The 17018-nt window shown below is 40.8% G+C and overlaps 1 protein-coding gene across 3 annotated transcripts in view; it reads left to right on the forward strand.

Annotated features, from left to right (window-relative positions):
- Positions 1 to 8901: 8901 nt before the first annotated feature.
- LOC123762079 (nuclear factor of activated T-cells 5) overlaps positions 8902 to 17018 on the forward strand; it is a 76508-nt gene continuing 68391 nt past the window's right edge. For 2 of the 3 annotated variants that reach the window (XM_045748362.2, XM_045748360.2), the window contains exon 1: positions 8902 to 9078. The gene's annotated coding sequence lies outside the window, so the exon portion shown is untranslated. The remainder of the gene's footprint in view (positions 9079 to 17018) is intronic. The other variant, XM_069335886.1, reaches the window with a different exon arrangement.

The following is a 17018-nucleotide window of genomic DNA, read 5'->3' on the forward strand; positions in this document are numbered from 1 at the left end:
ATCATAGTTTTGGCAATAAATTTGTTCTTAGTCCTAATAATTCAAGTTTTTATTCTATAATGACTATTATGACCAACTCTGCAATGACCATTATGACCAACTCTGCAATGACCATTATGACCAACTCTGCAATGACCATTATGACCAACTCTGCAATGACCATTATGACCAACTCTGCAATGACCATTATGACCAACTCTGCAATGACTATTATGACCAACCATAAACTGGGTATGAACTGGCAAATAGCCTGACTTCCACTTTGCACCATATTCCACAAACTGAAATTGCAAACTCCTAAACCTTTTTCTTAGTTTGAATCATCTTATACACTTCAATAATGGCCTGGTTTAAGAGACTCACCTTCAAGCTCTCTTATCTTGAAAACTGTACTTTGTTTAATGTTGATAATTTTCACTAAAATAATTCTTTTTGTTTAGTGTGCATAAATCATACATGATAATACATGGTATATGTTTCAGTTTAAATACATTCTAAGATCATTATTTAAGCTAGTAGTTACTGTATAAACAATTATGTTGATGTTAAATTTGTAGATAAATTGTATGAAAGAATACCATTACATGATGACTTTTATTTGTGAATGTTGTCTAAGGTCTTCAAGAATTTTGCATTGTGTCCTTCTAAACTCTGGATTGAAATTTAGTTCTAATCTCATAAATAGTTAATATAATATACAGCATTAATTCAAATTGTAGTTAAAATCATTTAAATAATCATTTTTTAATTATACAAGAAACTTGTATAAATATTACCTTGTAAAGGTAAGTGTTGAGGTATGGCTCTGCAGGTAGCATACATATAAATATCCCCTCCACAGAAGTCTGTGAGAACTGCGTCTACATTGTAATGAATAGATTAAAAGTGTCATTGTTACTTTAGTGATCCATTAAAAGTTTCCATAAATTTATTTAAAAAATAATGTTTATATCCACCTATGGGCTTGCAATGCATAAATACTCTCCTGCCTCTCTTGGCAATTTAGGTCACGTGTATCTTGTAAGGTCTCAAATGACATTTCATATGTATATTATTTTCTCTTAGATAAAGCTTAGTCATCCCGTCTATGACCCCAAGTATTTTACCCCACTGAAAACCAAAGCCTTAAAGTAAGTGTGGGACTGACTGTCCACTGCCATCTTTGGCCTGTATATACAGTATTTGCACAAGTAAGCCCCAATTCTGATTCAAGACACTATTAGTAAAGACACGGATTGAGCTGCTTTGCATATCACTTTACAAGCAAATGCTTCAAGGTGTATTGTGTGATATATAAACATTTGCTCTGTTTATGAACCAGTTGTAAATAGATATATTTGAAAAAAAAATAAAAAAAATGGTTTTGAAAATGCTTTATTTGTGTGGACAAAATGAATGCAGAATTGACTAAAAATTTATTTTTTCTTTACAAACTTGTATTCATCATCACATATGGGAAGAATGAATAGTAAACTGCAAAGTATCACTGCCATAACAAGTATTGTACTATATTGGAAACTTTATTATAAAAATGAAACTGATATGTTACAATACTTTTCAGTCTTATGGTTAGGCAAATGTCTTGTTCTGTAATGTGATAACTGCAATTAATTAGTATTATGTATTTTCAAAGATATGAGGCTTGTACAGACCTTAAGCACAAAATATTATAAAATTTTATATGAACAGCAAATGCTGCCATGTTTAAAATGCATCAAATGCATCGAAGTATGAGTTTATTATTCTTTAAGGGTTTTTCTACTATTTTTATTTGTAATTGTAAGTATAGTACAGTATTCAGGGAGCATATCGTATCATACAAAATAGTCATATCTATAAGCACATTATACCTGTAGTTGTACTTTCAATATATTATTTCTCTGCAGCCAGGTTTTAAACGCATTATTTATCAAAATTAATTTAATATTGCATATCAAGGCTTCGTGTCATCTTTAATGTTTTATTTAGATATTATACCATCTGTTAGTTTATATAGGAGTCTTGACTGAATAAAACCTTGCACAAAAAAGTATGGTATGAACTTAACAAAAAATAGATAATGTTTGTCATGTTGGCTGTGTGCTCTGTATTCATGAAGTATATTATTATTTTTTTTTTGGTTATCTCTTGCAACACATATAATCATATGCAGTAAAGCCTTTATTTTAATTGCAAATTTTATTTGAGTCAATTTTCTATACTATTACAGGTGACAACATAGTCAGGAATGCAAACTTGTGTGCAAACTTAGATTGAATTGGAATTTAAATGCTGTAGTTGTTTATGTGTATATGACTGTTCATCCTGCCAATTAAAGATTTGAACTTGCTTGGCATAAAAATTACCATATTCCTGATTACCTAAATTTGAAGTTTAAGAATTCAACAGTGCTACAATACTGGTTTATGTACCAGTGAATGTTATAAAACTGCTCTATGTATTTGTAAAATAATAAAAACTTTAAATTTCCTTGGAGATATGATACTTATTGTAAGGTTGAAGCTTGCTGTTTGTCTAGTGATGAAGTTGTTCATTAATGTTTTATAATTTCATGTACAAGAAATATAGACACATTTAACAAAACATTGATTAAAATATTGCTGCTATATCTCTCTTCATTTAATTTGATAATTTTTATATTTTATTGTACAGTATTAAGAAACAACAAAAGTGTTTTTTGCTTACAATAAAACTACTGTACAGTATATTAAAATTGATAAAATGTGTGTGCCATCAGAAGGATAATATATTCAGCAGGTCTCCAGTGGTGTTTGAATCCCTCATTAAAGTTTCCATTTAATATGTTGGAGTTTGTCACAAGGGGCACACGTGTCTCATAGATATCTGTGTGTATAATTTTATTAAATATGTTTGAAAATAAAATGTTATCATTATCAACTACTCATCAATATAGTGAGAAGAGCAGTTATTATAATAACTGATTTAGAAGCATTATAGAAAACATAAAATATACTTGACAAACTAACTCAAAGTATCCTAGGATCTAAGAAACGTTTTAGGAGCTAAGAAACTAACTTGAATTTAACAAATGTATTGGGTCTAACAACCATTCTAGGATAAACAGGGTTCAAGTGTAAATCATTCAATTTGTCAAAGACAGGAAGCTTGAACTTAGGATTATCAAAGTTCCCCTCCCCTTCCCTGGGCCAATAACTGACCTTCTGTAGGATGCAACCCACAACAGTTGACTAACTCCCAGTTAACTATTTAACTGCTAGGTGAACAAAGACATCGTGTGAAAGGAAATGTGCCCAAAAGGTTTCTCATTTTGGTCCATTGGTCCATAATGTGTTGTGGACCAATAGACCTTCTACAGTCTCCTTTATTCTTATGCTCATGTTGCAAGGTTTGTGCAGTATGCAGATGGCATTAAGATCTATGATAAAGTATGAAGTTAAAATTATATTGTTGCCTTGCAAGAGCTGCATAAATGGTTAGAAGATTGATAAATACTTTCAATACTGAAAAATACAAGACCATACAAGTATGGCATAACAATGCACACAACTATCATATCAAGAAGACTACCAGACAGCAGAGTAAGAAAAGAACCTAGGACTTAAGATTCACCAGTCGAACAAATCCACAAGGGCGGTGACGAGGGTTCGAACCTACGTCCGAGAGGATCCCAGACACTGCCTTATTCGACTGAGCTACAACATGGTTAAAAGAATTGCAACCGGGAAATCATCCTAATTTACCACGGTTCTTGCAGTTTCTCCAAGACACAAACCAGGGTTTTAGGCAATACCCCCATGCACCTGAGCTATGTCAATAGGCTGTTCTACCTCTTCCGTCCTTACGTCATTCATTGGGGGAATTGTGTAAAACCCTGGTTTGTGTCTCGGAGAGACTGCAGGAACCGTGGTAAATTAGGATGATTTCCCGGTTGCCAATTCTTTTAACCATGTTGTATCTCAGTTATTAAGGCAACGTCTGGGATCCTCTCGGACGTAGGTTCGAACCCTCGTCACAGCCCTTGTGGATTTGTTCATTTGATGCATCACGCTATTGTGATTTCTGTGTGTAATTCACCAGTCATTGAAGGTTGCATAACAGGTAGGAAACTGCAGTAAAAAAAAAAGAAAAACATAAATGCCAGGACATTACTTCACTTTGAAAATCAACTGGAAAAAATCCTCATGAACAATGTACCACTGACAAGCCAATGGCTTCCTGTCTCTGTCCAGGCCACTAAGGATGGTGGCCCTCGGGTAAAGGTTATTGATTTATGGAACATTAAATTATCGACGTGGTGGGTAGCGATGGTTTACGTATGATGAGTGAGTGACCCCATGTGACGTGGTGGGCAGAGATGGTTGATGTATGTTGAGTGAGTGCCCACAGGTGACGTGGTGGGCAGCAATGGTTGACGTATGATGAGTGAGTGACCACAGGTGACGTGGTGGGCAGCGATGGTTGATGTATGATGAGTGAGTGACCACAGGTGACGTGGTGGGCAGCGATGGTTGATGTATGATGAGTGAGTGACCACAGGTGACGTGGTGAGCAGCGATGGTTGATGTATGATGAGTGAGTGACCACAGGTGACGTGGTGGGCAGCGATGGTTGATGTATGATGAGTGAGTGACCACAGGTGACGTGGTGGGCAGCGATGGTTGACGTATGATGAGTGAGTGACCACAGGTGACGTGATGGGCAGCGATGGTTGACGTATGATGAGGGAGTGACTATGTCTGTTGAGAGATGATGCCATAATAAGGTATTGTATCAATATATAAGGACATTCAAGCGCAATAGGAGCGTTAGTGTTGCCTCTGAACACCATTTGTATATGACTTCAGCTGAACGGGAAATCTAGAAACAATCGTCGTCAAACAGGGAATTTATGGTAACTTTTTATGGAATATCCAAACACATGAACCAGGGTGAAGGTCGTGAGAGCAGTGGTGGAAAGTTTTACAGAGACGCATAATCAATGCTGAGTCCCAATTATTTATTCGTTTAGCTACACTCGCAATTAGTTGTTTACGAAGTTTTGTTACAGAATTTGTTTGTGATATGCATCAACAACTTGTACTTACAGCTTTGAGTTAGTTTATTTGGATCGCTATAGATATATTACGTTATTGTGATTTCATTGTGTATTAGTTACTTGTTATTATAGCCCAATAAACACGAAAATCCGTCATGCATGACAATTAACCCTCGCAGCTGCAGTATGGTTCATAACTCGCTCAGGAGCTGAATAAACATTTGTTTAGATATAAACAAGTTACAGAAATTATATCTAGGTAGAGTTTTTAAACATACTTTCACAATGGTCTCACGCACTAAAAATTGTCTTCGTTACATGCCTCTAAGTATAAACAAATGAATTGTGATCAAGTTACAGGGCTAGTCTACTATTTACAATATCAATGTAGTTAATATTACAGAATGTAACTGGCTTAGCTAAATGAATTGTGGGGTTCAGTCCCTGAGCCCATTATATGTGCCTCTGTAACCCTTAATCCACTACCGCCCACAATATGGGTATGGGGTGCATAATAAATGACCTAAACTAAACTAACTATAGGCAGTGAGACTTTATGCACAATACATGTACTGTAGTATCTCTACAGTAGGCAAACTTGGGACACTGTCTTGGATTTTGGGTAATATATCATTCCGGATTCAAGAGTTAGAAATTTCATTAACTAGTGTGTCTGCCTAGTTTGTGTATTAAGTTGTCTCTATAAATCCTTGGACTTTTGTTTACATTTACTTTGGGCGCGTGAATAGTTTTTCAGGTGACGTTTAAATTTAGTGGAAGTCAACAACACGTGGTGGAAATTTCCAGAGGTAGGCCTCCTAATTATATCCAAGCTTAAGCCTAACTATATAGTAACGTCTATATAGACATCGATGACTTTTGGCCTAATTGAAAGACTAATATATGAAGATATATGGCTCTCCCTGCATAATTGTATGATGATATATAAAAGAATAAGTAAGGTTTTCTTTTGTTTGGTCTATTCAATTTTAATTGTTGGAGTATTCTGGGTATATAAGTTCTCAGGCTGTGCATGAGTTAGAATACCCAAGTTTACACGAGCTTAATTCCTATTTAAGAATATATATACTTTGAGAAATTCATCAGTTCTGTCAAGCCATGAGAGGCCAATAGAGAATGGGTTCCATAGATAAAGCAATGTAGTGAAAGGACAGTTTGCCGGGGGAGGTGGGATAGGTCGAGTTAAAGGCTGGCTGGCCGGGAGGGTCACAGCTACTTCACATTCCTAAGTGACCTTTTTGGTACCTGTATAACCATAGCACTACTCCGATAATTAAGGTCTAATATACTGCCATAATCTACTAAGACATTAAGCATTCCAAAACATTACAATCATAGAGTGACAAAATCACAAGAAACTGCAACCAAATGTTACAAAATCAGAACGTCACCAAGTGCACGCTGCTGAAGTCACGAACGTCATCAAGCGCACGCTGCTGAAGTCACGAACGTCATCAAGCGCACGCTGCTGAAGTCACGAACGTCATCAAGCGCACGCTGCTGAAGTCACGAACGTCATCAAGCGCACGCTGCTGAAGTCACGAACGTCATCAAGCGCACGCTGCTGAAGTCACGAACGTCACCAATCGCACGCTGCTGAAGTCACGAACGTCACCAAGCGCACGCTGCTGAAGCCACGAACGTCACTAAGCGCACGCTGCTGAAGTCACGAACGTCACCAAGTGCACGCTGCTGAAGTCACGAACGTCACCAAGTGCACGCTGCTGATGTCACGAACGTCACCAAGCGCACGCTGCTGAAGTCACGAACGTCACCAAGCGCACGCTGCTGAAGCCACGAACGTCACCAAGCGCACGCTGCTGAAGTCACGAACGTCACCAAGTGCACGCTGCTGAAGCCACGAACGTCACCAAGTGCACGCTGCTGAAGTCACGAACGTCACCAAGCGCACGCTGCTGAAAGCACGAACGTGAACCGTGACTTTTGGCCTTATGGTATATCCATCTGGATAGTCGTCTAGAGTGAGCTAACTATACTTCTTTAGAAATTGGTAGTTATAACTGAAACGCTATCCCTATGGATAGCTGCAGATTTACTCTAGTGCTCTGTACCAATCTGGATAGTTAAGTCGATATAGCTTTCTAACCCTATAAAGCTTTTGGTACTTGTACAATTATAGTACTCTAATACTATAGTTCTCTATTAGCCACATATATAGTGCTTTATATACCTCTGATCCCCGGAGAGCGAGCCCAACACCTCTTCCTCCTTGTGGTGCTCCTTGGTGCAAACAGTAATAAAAGGCAACGCCAATATATATTTATAACACACACACATACGGATACAAAATACATATAGTGTGCATAGCGCTGAATGACCTAAACGGTTCTATAGTAACTATAGCCTTAGTACTAAATCCCAACTTTACATACACGTTCTTAGAAAGTCAAGCAATTATAGTGCTCTAGCTCTATCCGGGTAGTGATTTAGCCTTTTTTCTCTAGTTCTATACTTTTCACGCGGCGCATAATTATAGAGCTCCATCTCTCGGTAGACATGTAGTTGATTTCACATTGTCAGGGGAATGAAGCCTATTAGTTTTTTTTTAGTTTAGTTCATTTATTATGCACCCCATACACATCTTGTGAGCGGTAGTGGAAAGGGTTACAGAGGCACATAATGGGCTCAGGGACTGAACCCCACAATTCATTTAGCTAAGCAAGTTACAGTCTTGATGAGCTAGTTACAAAATTCAGTATAAGTCGTCACATCAACAATGGGTTCGAGATCGACCACAAGTACAGTTTCATCGAGGTCCATATGTCTGTAACTCTCCTAGGGTTACTTAGTTATCGGGATCTAATTCTATACTCCGAAGCTCATTAGAGCCCAACAGACTTCTCTAAAGCTCACGAGAGCCGGTCGCAATCCTTGCGATCTTCTCAGAGTCAATAAGTGCTTTCCGGAGACAATGATAGCCTATAACAGCTCCTTAGAGCCAATAAGATTAGTTTTTTATATTTTTTATTCATTCAAGAGCTCCTTAGAGTCAATAAGAGCTCCGTGAAGCCAATGAGAGCTCTCTGAAGCCAATGATATCACCGGGGAGACAATGAGAACTCCTTGGAGCCATTGAGAGCTCTCTGGAGCCAACAAGAGCTCCCAAATGGTAATGAGAATTCCCCGGAGCCAATGAGAGCTCCGTGGAGCCAATGGGAACTCCCTGGATCCAATGAAAGCTCCCTGAAGCAAATGAGAACTCCCAGAATTTATCAATAATAATAATTCGATTTGTTGGGACAGGAAGCCTGTGTATAAATATACTTTAGGCTTGTTTCGAGGTTAACCCCCCCTCCCTCCCCACCCAAACGTCGAATTATATACTGACCTTCCCAAGGATGCAACCCCACAACAGTTGCAAACTCCCGGGTAGGTGAACGGAAGCATTAGACGAAATGAAACGTGCCCAACCATTTCTGTTCTGGTCGGGACACGAACCCGGAATCCCAAGGGGCTCATATAAAATAGCTTCTTAATTGGAGCCCCTTACAGCACCCTGGAGCCCAACAAAGCTTCCCGGGGGAGTACATGATATCTCAGAGACCACCAGAGATCCTCCCAGAGTCCGTCAGAACTCCCTGAAGTCCATGAGAGCTCCCTGGAGTCCATGAGAGCTCCCTGGAGTTCACGAGAGCTCCCTGGAGTCCACGAGAGCTCCCTGGAGTCCACGAGAGCCCCATCACAGCTCCTTGTACTCCACGAAAGCCCATCAGTGCTTCCCCAGCGTCTCCTGAGAGCCCGCAGGGAGCTCCCCGGAGCCCCATCATGAGCGTTGAGAGAAAGGGTGGTGAGCGATGCTCAGCTGTCGTCGAAGCGCATGAGCAGTGGCTGAGGTCCCGGGGCTCCGTCTCCCTCAGACGTGTGTTGTGAGGCCGGTGATGCGCTACGCCTTTATTCTCATCTCTCTAGGACTGGTTTTCCCACGGTTTTTTTTTCGTTGTTACTCCACAGGTTATTGTTAAAAGTGAGCACCGGTGCATCGGCTGTTGTTGCTGAGTGGGCGCCGTCCACTGCTTCAGGTAAGCCAGGAGATATGTCACCTGGAGTCGCCAGGAGAGTGTTTTTTTTAAGAGGGGCAGCTCGGTGGGGTGTGTGTGTGTGTGTTTGGCTCCTGCAGGTGGACAGGGGTACTGGGGGTGTCCTTGGATAGAGCATGTTTACTGGGGTGTCCGTGGGGAGTGCAGGACTACTGGGTGTCTATGGTGAAGGAAGGCTACTGTTGTTTGTTCAGAGAGGACAGGGCTACTGTTTATTCTGGGACGGCAAGGCTACTGTTTGTTCAGAGAGGACACGGCTACTGTTTATTCTGGGACGGCAGGGCTACTGTTTGTTCAAAGAGGGTAGGGCTACTTTTATTCTGGGACGGCAGGGCTACTGTTTGTTCAGAGAGGACAGGGCTACTGTTTGTTCAGAGAAGACAGGGCTACTGTTTATTCTGGGACGGCAGGGCTACTGTTTGTTCAGAGAGGACAGGGCTACTGTTTATTCTGGGACGGCAGGGCTACTGTTTATTCTGGGACGGTAGAGCTACTGTTTGTTCAGAGAGGACACGGCTACTGTTTATTCTGGGACGGCAGGGCTACTGTTTGTTCAGAGAGGACAGGGCTACTGTTTATTCTGGGACGGCATGGCTACTGTTTATTCAGAAAGGGTAGGGCTACTGTTTATTCTGGGACGGCAGGCCTACTGTTTGTTCAGAGAAGGCTTGGCTACTGGGTGTCCATGGGTATGGCAGGGCTACAAGAGTGACCAGGAATGAATTGGTATCCCCTCGCAAGCTATCACTATCACAATTTTCAATAACAGCCACAAATATCACCAGGCATACAGCCACCGATTTTACTTAATAACATTCACACAACCACCAATTTCAGGCTGGAAAAGCTCATCCAAGCAAATGGGGTGACCTACGACAAGTCGCCAGCTTCCTGTCCCCGTCGAGGCCACTATAGTGTTAGTGGCTCTCAGGTAAACTCGGGGAAATTTCATTACCACACACATCCACGTTTTGAAATTAAGTCCCGATTGTTTTTTTGGTTCATGGTAGTCATCCCGCGAGGAATAGAGATCCATTTTGGACACGAGCCAAAGCTGTGGCAGCTCTGGGTGGTAGGACGGCAAGGAGAGGCACGCATAGAGAATATCAGGCACGGTCTCTCACATGCACACATGCCAACCCCCTTCATCGCATTTTGGCGTATAAATCCATCTAAGGCCAAAAACTCATCCACTGAAAATCATAGCGGCTCGCTAAATTGACGTGATGGGGCGTTTTCTATTCGTGGATCCTTGGTTAGGTTAGGTTAGGTTCGGGCAGTTTAGTACATCAGTTTAGTGGTGTTATGAACGCACGATAGGACCGCCGCGCGCGCGCGCACGTACACACACACATATACACACACACACACACACACACACACACACACACACACACACACACACACACACACACACACACACACACACACACACACACACACACACACACACACACACACACACACACACACACACACACACACACACGAAGGTGGAATAGGTTGATAAATAGGTGGGTGCGTGATGATTGTGGAGTCTTCTCTTGAGATATGACATGTGGATGGAACATAAAGTGGATTGAAGGAGAGATAAGATAACTGAATGAGTTATATAAGATGTATAATGAAAGGGTAGATAAAGGAGACAAGATGATACGGACAATAGAGGAATTATATGTATATATATCAAACCATCCTCCTAAAATTAAAATACTTATAGTAACTGTTTAGTCGAAAATACAGATATGTAGTGATGGACAACTAGAAAAGTAAACTTTTATATTACTGAATCTGGACAAACTAGAAACTTATTTTATCAGCAAGATAAATATAAGACCTAACCTAACCTCTCCTGGCAATCCTAGATCTATTACGCACTATCTTAGGCCTAGTATAGTACATATATATATATATATATATATATATATATATATATATATATATAGAAAGAGAGAGTATAAAAAAGAAGGGTAAAGACAAGTGTGTGTGGGGGGGGGGGGGGTGAAGAGAAAGTCGGGTTGGGAGAGAGAGATGTACGTAGCTTAGGATTGTCATTCTCGACTTATTAGCCAAGCTGGAATTGGTCAGTGTACTTATTGTCTCAGGGGCTCTCCCCCATCGTCATGCATCGACCCCTATCCTCATGCACCCCTCCCCACTCTCATGCTTCCTCCCCCCACCATTCTGCTTCCCCTCCCCCCATTCATGCACCGTTGTCCGTTATCATGTTGACTCTTCCTCTCTCTCCCATCTCCTCTTGTGTACTATTTCGTGGACTGGAGAAGTGGGTGATTACGGTCCTCGAGTGTTTTTTTTTTATTTACACTTAGCCTAATTTATTGTTGCTTTAGGAGCTAAGAGTAACAATACCCTTCTAACACATTTTTAAGAAACTGGAAAGTGATTGTCTCGTATGAACGAGCTTCGAGAGGGGAACAACTGTAAACCGGCTACATAAATACCACATGCAATATTAGATGGATGGGGGGTAAATGTGCGTGCATTAAATTTACAGAATTTTCTGAAAAAAAAATTCTGTAAAAGAATTCATTTTCTGAAAATCACTACAGGCTACTCTATAATGGTGAGTGAGTAGAGAGTATTTTGTATTTAATTTTTACCTCTTTCATAACGTATTAAATCTGGTAAAAAAAATATAAATATATTATTTACGTGGACTCTTTCCGGACACAAGTTGATGCAAGCAGAGTGCTGGAGCGATGTTTAGAACCATGCAAGCAGCTTTCGTATTGACCCCAGGCTGTCTGAGATTGCCGAGAAGCTCAGGCCTCTGTCTGTGCTTCTCACAACCAACCCTGGACAGAGAAAGGCGGTCAGGGTATGTCTCCTTCAGCGTGGGAGGCCATCAAAGCACTTCTATCGTCATACTAGAGAATACAATGTAAATATCAGAGGCCCATGACTTTTCATTCCCCTTTTTTGTCTATGAATATTAAGATATGTAGCTGGAACAACAGTGGGAGCTATTAAGAGAGAACTTGTCAATTTTCTGCTGGGGTTAGCGGATCAGCTTGGCTGAGATGGCTATGTGAGCGAGCCTTCGGGCAAATGACAGACAGCCTCACAAATCAGGCACTGACCAGGTAAAGTTGGCCACAGGCCGTGCTGTGGGTGTAGAACTCTCAAAATCATCAACAGGTAAAAACTATGCAAGAAAAGCCACATCTAAGGATCATCTAATACTGTCATCAAACTTCTGAATGTTATTGTTGATAATTTGAGGCTTGGTTATAAGTATCTCTGGTGGCAGTTTGCACCATCTGCTAACGAAGACCTGACCAAAGGTAAACTATCAGCAAGACTATTCGCACACAATAAACACTTTGTGATAGAACATAAAAAAAATCAAAAGTTTATACATAATTCATAACAAATGTTAAAAAAATGTGTAGGTAGAAAATGGATTTTTACTAACCCTTCCGCCCAGCGGCCTTCTGGGTGAAGATGTGTGCTTGCTTCATAGACAAATGTATATCATATGTAACCAGTTCACCATAAATATAAATTGCTTAGTTAAAGATCATTTGGGTGCATTATCTGAACCGATATGTAACTAATTCGAAGTCGAAGTCGTAAATGCCAAAACTCTGTTAACCTTTGAAGTACAGATGGAAAAAAAACATCGAGACAAATGAGGGGATCTTCGACACGCCGCCGGCTTCCTGACCTCGTCGAGGCCACTAGTGTTAGTGGCTCTCAGGTTAACTCAGGTAATTAAACTTAAAAGACTTGCATGATAACTTGGTGTGAAATGCAACAGGTCCTTTTGCAACCTGTCATCTCGAATAATACATTGCATTTTGATGTCAAAATTCCCAACGGACAAAGTATAATATACTGTAAATTATAGCGGCTCACAAACATTCACGTTTTTTATGCCCGGGTCGCTAAGTTAGGTAAAGTTAGATTCGGGTGTTTTAGAACACTATGTCCATTGTGGCAACTCGAGAGGACGGGCTGCCTTGTGGAGCCCTGAGGGTCGCCCCCATGGAGGGTTTAACTGGCAGGGTGTTATGGCTTAAAAATAAACCAGACTCAGCGGAGGAGTCAAGGTCTTGGCAAAGAAACATTTCCGTCAGGCATTTCTCGATTGGTTTGTTTTGGTTCACGTTGTGGAGTTGTTTTGGCTCGCTCTAGTGATGACGCCAGCGATTGAACGCCACGAATTTACACACGGGTTTGTTTACTTTTGAGCAATTAACAATAACCTGTAATTTTCATGCGCATGTGCGTTTTAAAGTGGAACTTACATTTTGTAAGTTCCAAGTCACACTACTTTATCTCAAGCTGCAGAGACTATCCTAGTCAGAGTGTCCTAGACTAGGGCACACTGTAGCATGTAAAGTTATACATTAGAAAATATTATATTGATGTACACAAAGTCTGGCTTGTATTTTGGTTATGTTGAATTAGTCGAATACAATTGACATACGAACTCAGTAGATGTGATAATTTGACGTAGGCCTATAATGCATTCCTTGGGTATTGCAACTTGTGTGGTGTAGAAACGCAATTATGCAGTGAGAGGGATATGGGGGCGAGGAAGGAATTAACATGGAGGAAGATCAAAGACAAAACTCGCTCCTAACAATCCAAAGCGCTTAGTTGGCACCCATGTCACCAATACCGACTGTTTCACCTGAGCAGTGTAGACCACACCAGGTGCCAAGTGAGTGTGGAGAAGGCCATGTGTGTTGACACGCGGACATGCCCCTATCGCATGCCATCACTGCACTCAACATAAAATAGCGTCCTCCAACGTGGGTTGCATGTGCCAGAGTGAAAATAGTTAGAGGGATAGAAGCCCTAAATCAGAAGATAGTAAATACAGAATATGCGGTCATATTCAATGAGACACATTATATATATATATATATATATATATATATATATATATATATATATATATATATAATTTATATATATAATATATAATATATATATATAATATATATATATATAATATATAATATATAATATATAATATATATATATATATATATATATATATATATATATATATATATATATATATATATATATATATATATATATATATATATATATATATATATATATATATATATAACAAGAGTTCACCCAATGACACTTCAAGGGGTGGAATCTAGGCAGCCAAGGTGGAACGAGAGGTTAGTGAGTGAACTGTTAATTAAAACGTAGCTTGGGGACCCTTCAAGCTTTTCACACACACACACACACACCATACAGGGGTCTGGTAGCTGAGCGGACAGCACATAGGACTCGTAATTCTGTGGCCCGGGTTCGATTTCCGGACCAGGCAGAAACAAGTCAGTTATAGGCCACATCCTTGGTGTGTGGGGCCGAGTGTTGCTGGGATGTTGCCGGGGATGTGTTAGTTCACAATGAGCTCCATGAACTAACAAATCCTTATTACAATCACTAGTGCTGGTATTAGTACTGTATAGTTGGTAAGCCCTAGTAACGCAGGATCTAACCCTGGTCGGGACATAGAGGTCTTAGATATATATATACTCGCACATATCTATCTGTATCTATAAGAGAAACATGCATACGCGAGCGATGAGTCACAATAACGTGGCTGAAGTATGTTGACCAGACCACACACTAGAAGTTGAAGGGACGACGACGTTTCGGTCCGTCCTGGACCATTCTCAAGTCGATTGTGAGAATGTGTGACCATTCACAATCGACTTGAGAATGGTCCAGGACGGACCGAAACGTCGTCGTCCCTTCAACTTCTAGTGTGTGGTCTGGTCAACATGCATACGCGACCCGAGACGTTGAAGTAGGGAGGTTGAAAGCGTTACCTGAATAAACATTTGATTTGATTTACTTGGGTCCTGGACGCTGTCATCATCACACACCCCACACGCGTCCGTCCTCAGACTGGAAGGTCATGTCTCCACGCCGCTCTTATGTAACGCTTTCAGGCCAACACTCTTCCGCAGTGTGGCTATTTTGGAATGTGTCTGGCTTGTTGCTGTTGCGGAAGAAACTGTGTGTGTGTGTGAGTGAGTTCACCTTGTTGTGTTTACTGCGTAGAGCAATACCTCCCTAGCCATCCCTCTCCCATCTCTTGGATAGTTAAAGCAATCAGTATATGTGTATGTACTCGCCTATTTGTGCTTGCCGAAGTTGAGATTCAGCTCTTTGATTCCGCCTCTCAATCGTCAATCAACGATGTAATGTATCGGTACCCAAATTAGCTTTAGTGTTCGAATTTAAATCAGTGCATGACAATTTACTTTTCCTTTTAACCAACCCCTATCTTACTGTGTACTCACCTAGTTGTACTCGCCTAGTTGTGCTTGCGGGGATTGAGCTCTGACTCTTTGGTCCCGCCTCTCAACTGTGAATCAACTGGTGTACAGATTCCTGAACCTACTGGGCTCTATCATATCTACATTTGAAACTGTGTATGGAGTCAGCCTCCACCACATCACTGCCTAATGCATTCCATCTCTTAACTACTCTGACACTGAAAACGTCCTTTCTAACGTCTCTGTGGCTCATTTGGGTACTCGGTCTCCATGCACCATGTCCCCATGTTCGCGTACCACCCGCGTTAAATAGTTTATCCTTATTTAACCAGTTAATGCCTGTGCTCATACCCAATCTATTTTTTACGTATCTCCCACGTTGAACCATGGGTAGATAAAGTCTTTGCATCTACTTCATGAACAATATAAACATGCCCTCGACCCCGGCAGACATACTATATTGCCGGGTCCTGTGAGGCAACACAGGACCTTCTGCATATATGGTAAGTTTACGAGTGGTGGAGCATGGCTTGGCGCCCGGTAACGTTATATTGGGTGCTGGGTTTTATTTCTGGCAGGTGGTGGCGGCCGTCCAGCAGTGGACTCGTCAAGGGAAGCCGGCTGGCTTGGATGGAGGCTTCCCTACCTGCCTCAACTAATTCATTAACCCACCCACCTGGTCAAAACTCAGTCCACCCACTAATTCTACTTATTGCATACACCCATCAACTCATCCCACCTAGACACGTACACAACTTACTTGCCCATTTAACCCATCCACTCACTCAAAACACCCCCCCCCCCCACACACATATGGAACATGCAAGGAAAGAGCTGCACCACATATTCACCTCGACGGGGAGCAACTAAAGGTAACCAGGCTATGAGCACAGCATGTCTTGTTCTTAGCGTACCAGGCCAGTTTGAATGGGTGGTATACGAACATGGGACACACGGAGACACTGTACCTAAATGAGCCACAGGGACGTTAGAAAGGACTTTTTCAGTGTCAGAATAGTTAAGAGTGCATTATGAAGTGATGTGGTGGAGCCACACACTATACTGTACTTAGTTTTAAATGTATGAGCACCATAGGCTTGTGAATCTATACAGTACACTAGTTGATTCAAGGCCGAGAGGCGGGACCAAAAAGCTAAAGCTCAACCCTTGAAAGCACAAGTGGGTTAGTACTCTTGTCTCTTACATATAACAGCGGTCCCGTTTTTTTTATAGGAAAACAAAATTCAGCTAATCTGTGTATATCTTATCACAGTCTTCTAGAAGATCAAGTTTATACTGTACATCAGAGTTGACATACTCCAGTCAGTCTTCTCGTACACTAATTTATGGTGTCATCCTTCACATGTGCACTCACCAACCCTGGGGATATCACAAGCAATATTAAGACACAATAATAAGAATACAAAAAATAATTAACAATATTAGGCTTTTAAGATCCATGATGTAATAATCTTAATAGAAATATTGAGTATACTGCATATTATGCTATTGATAATAGTACATAACTTCAAAATAATGGAAACAGCAGTAGGCTTATTAGTCTATACAAAGCAGCTTGGGTAGACATAAACTCATTCAAGCATCTAACCTACGCTGGAAACAATCCGCGTAGGTTAG

Source organism: Procambarus clarkii, chromosome 34, assembly GCF_040958095.1.
Source record: "Procambarus clarkii isolate CNS0578487 chromosome 34, FALCON_Pclarkii_2.0, whole genome shotgun sequence".
Taxonomy (NCBI): domain Eukaryota; kingdom Metazoa; phylum Arthropoda; class Malacostraca; order Decapoda; family Cambaridae; genus Procambarus; species Procambarus clarkii.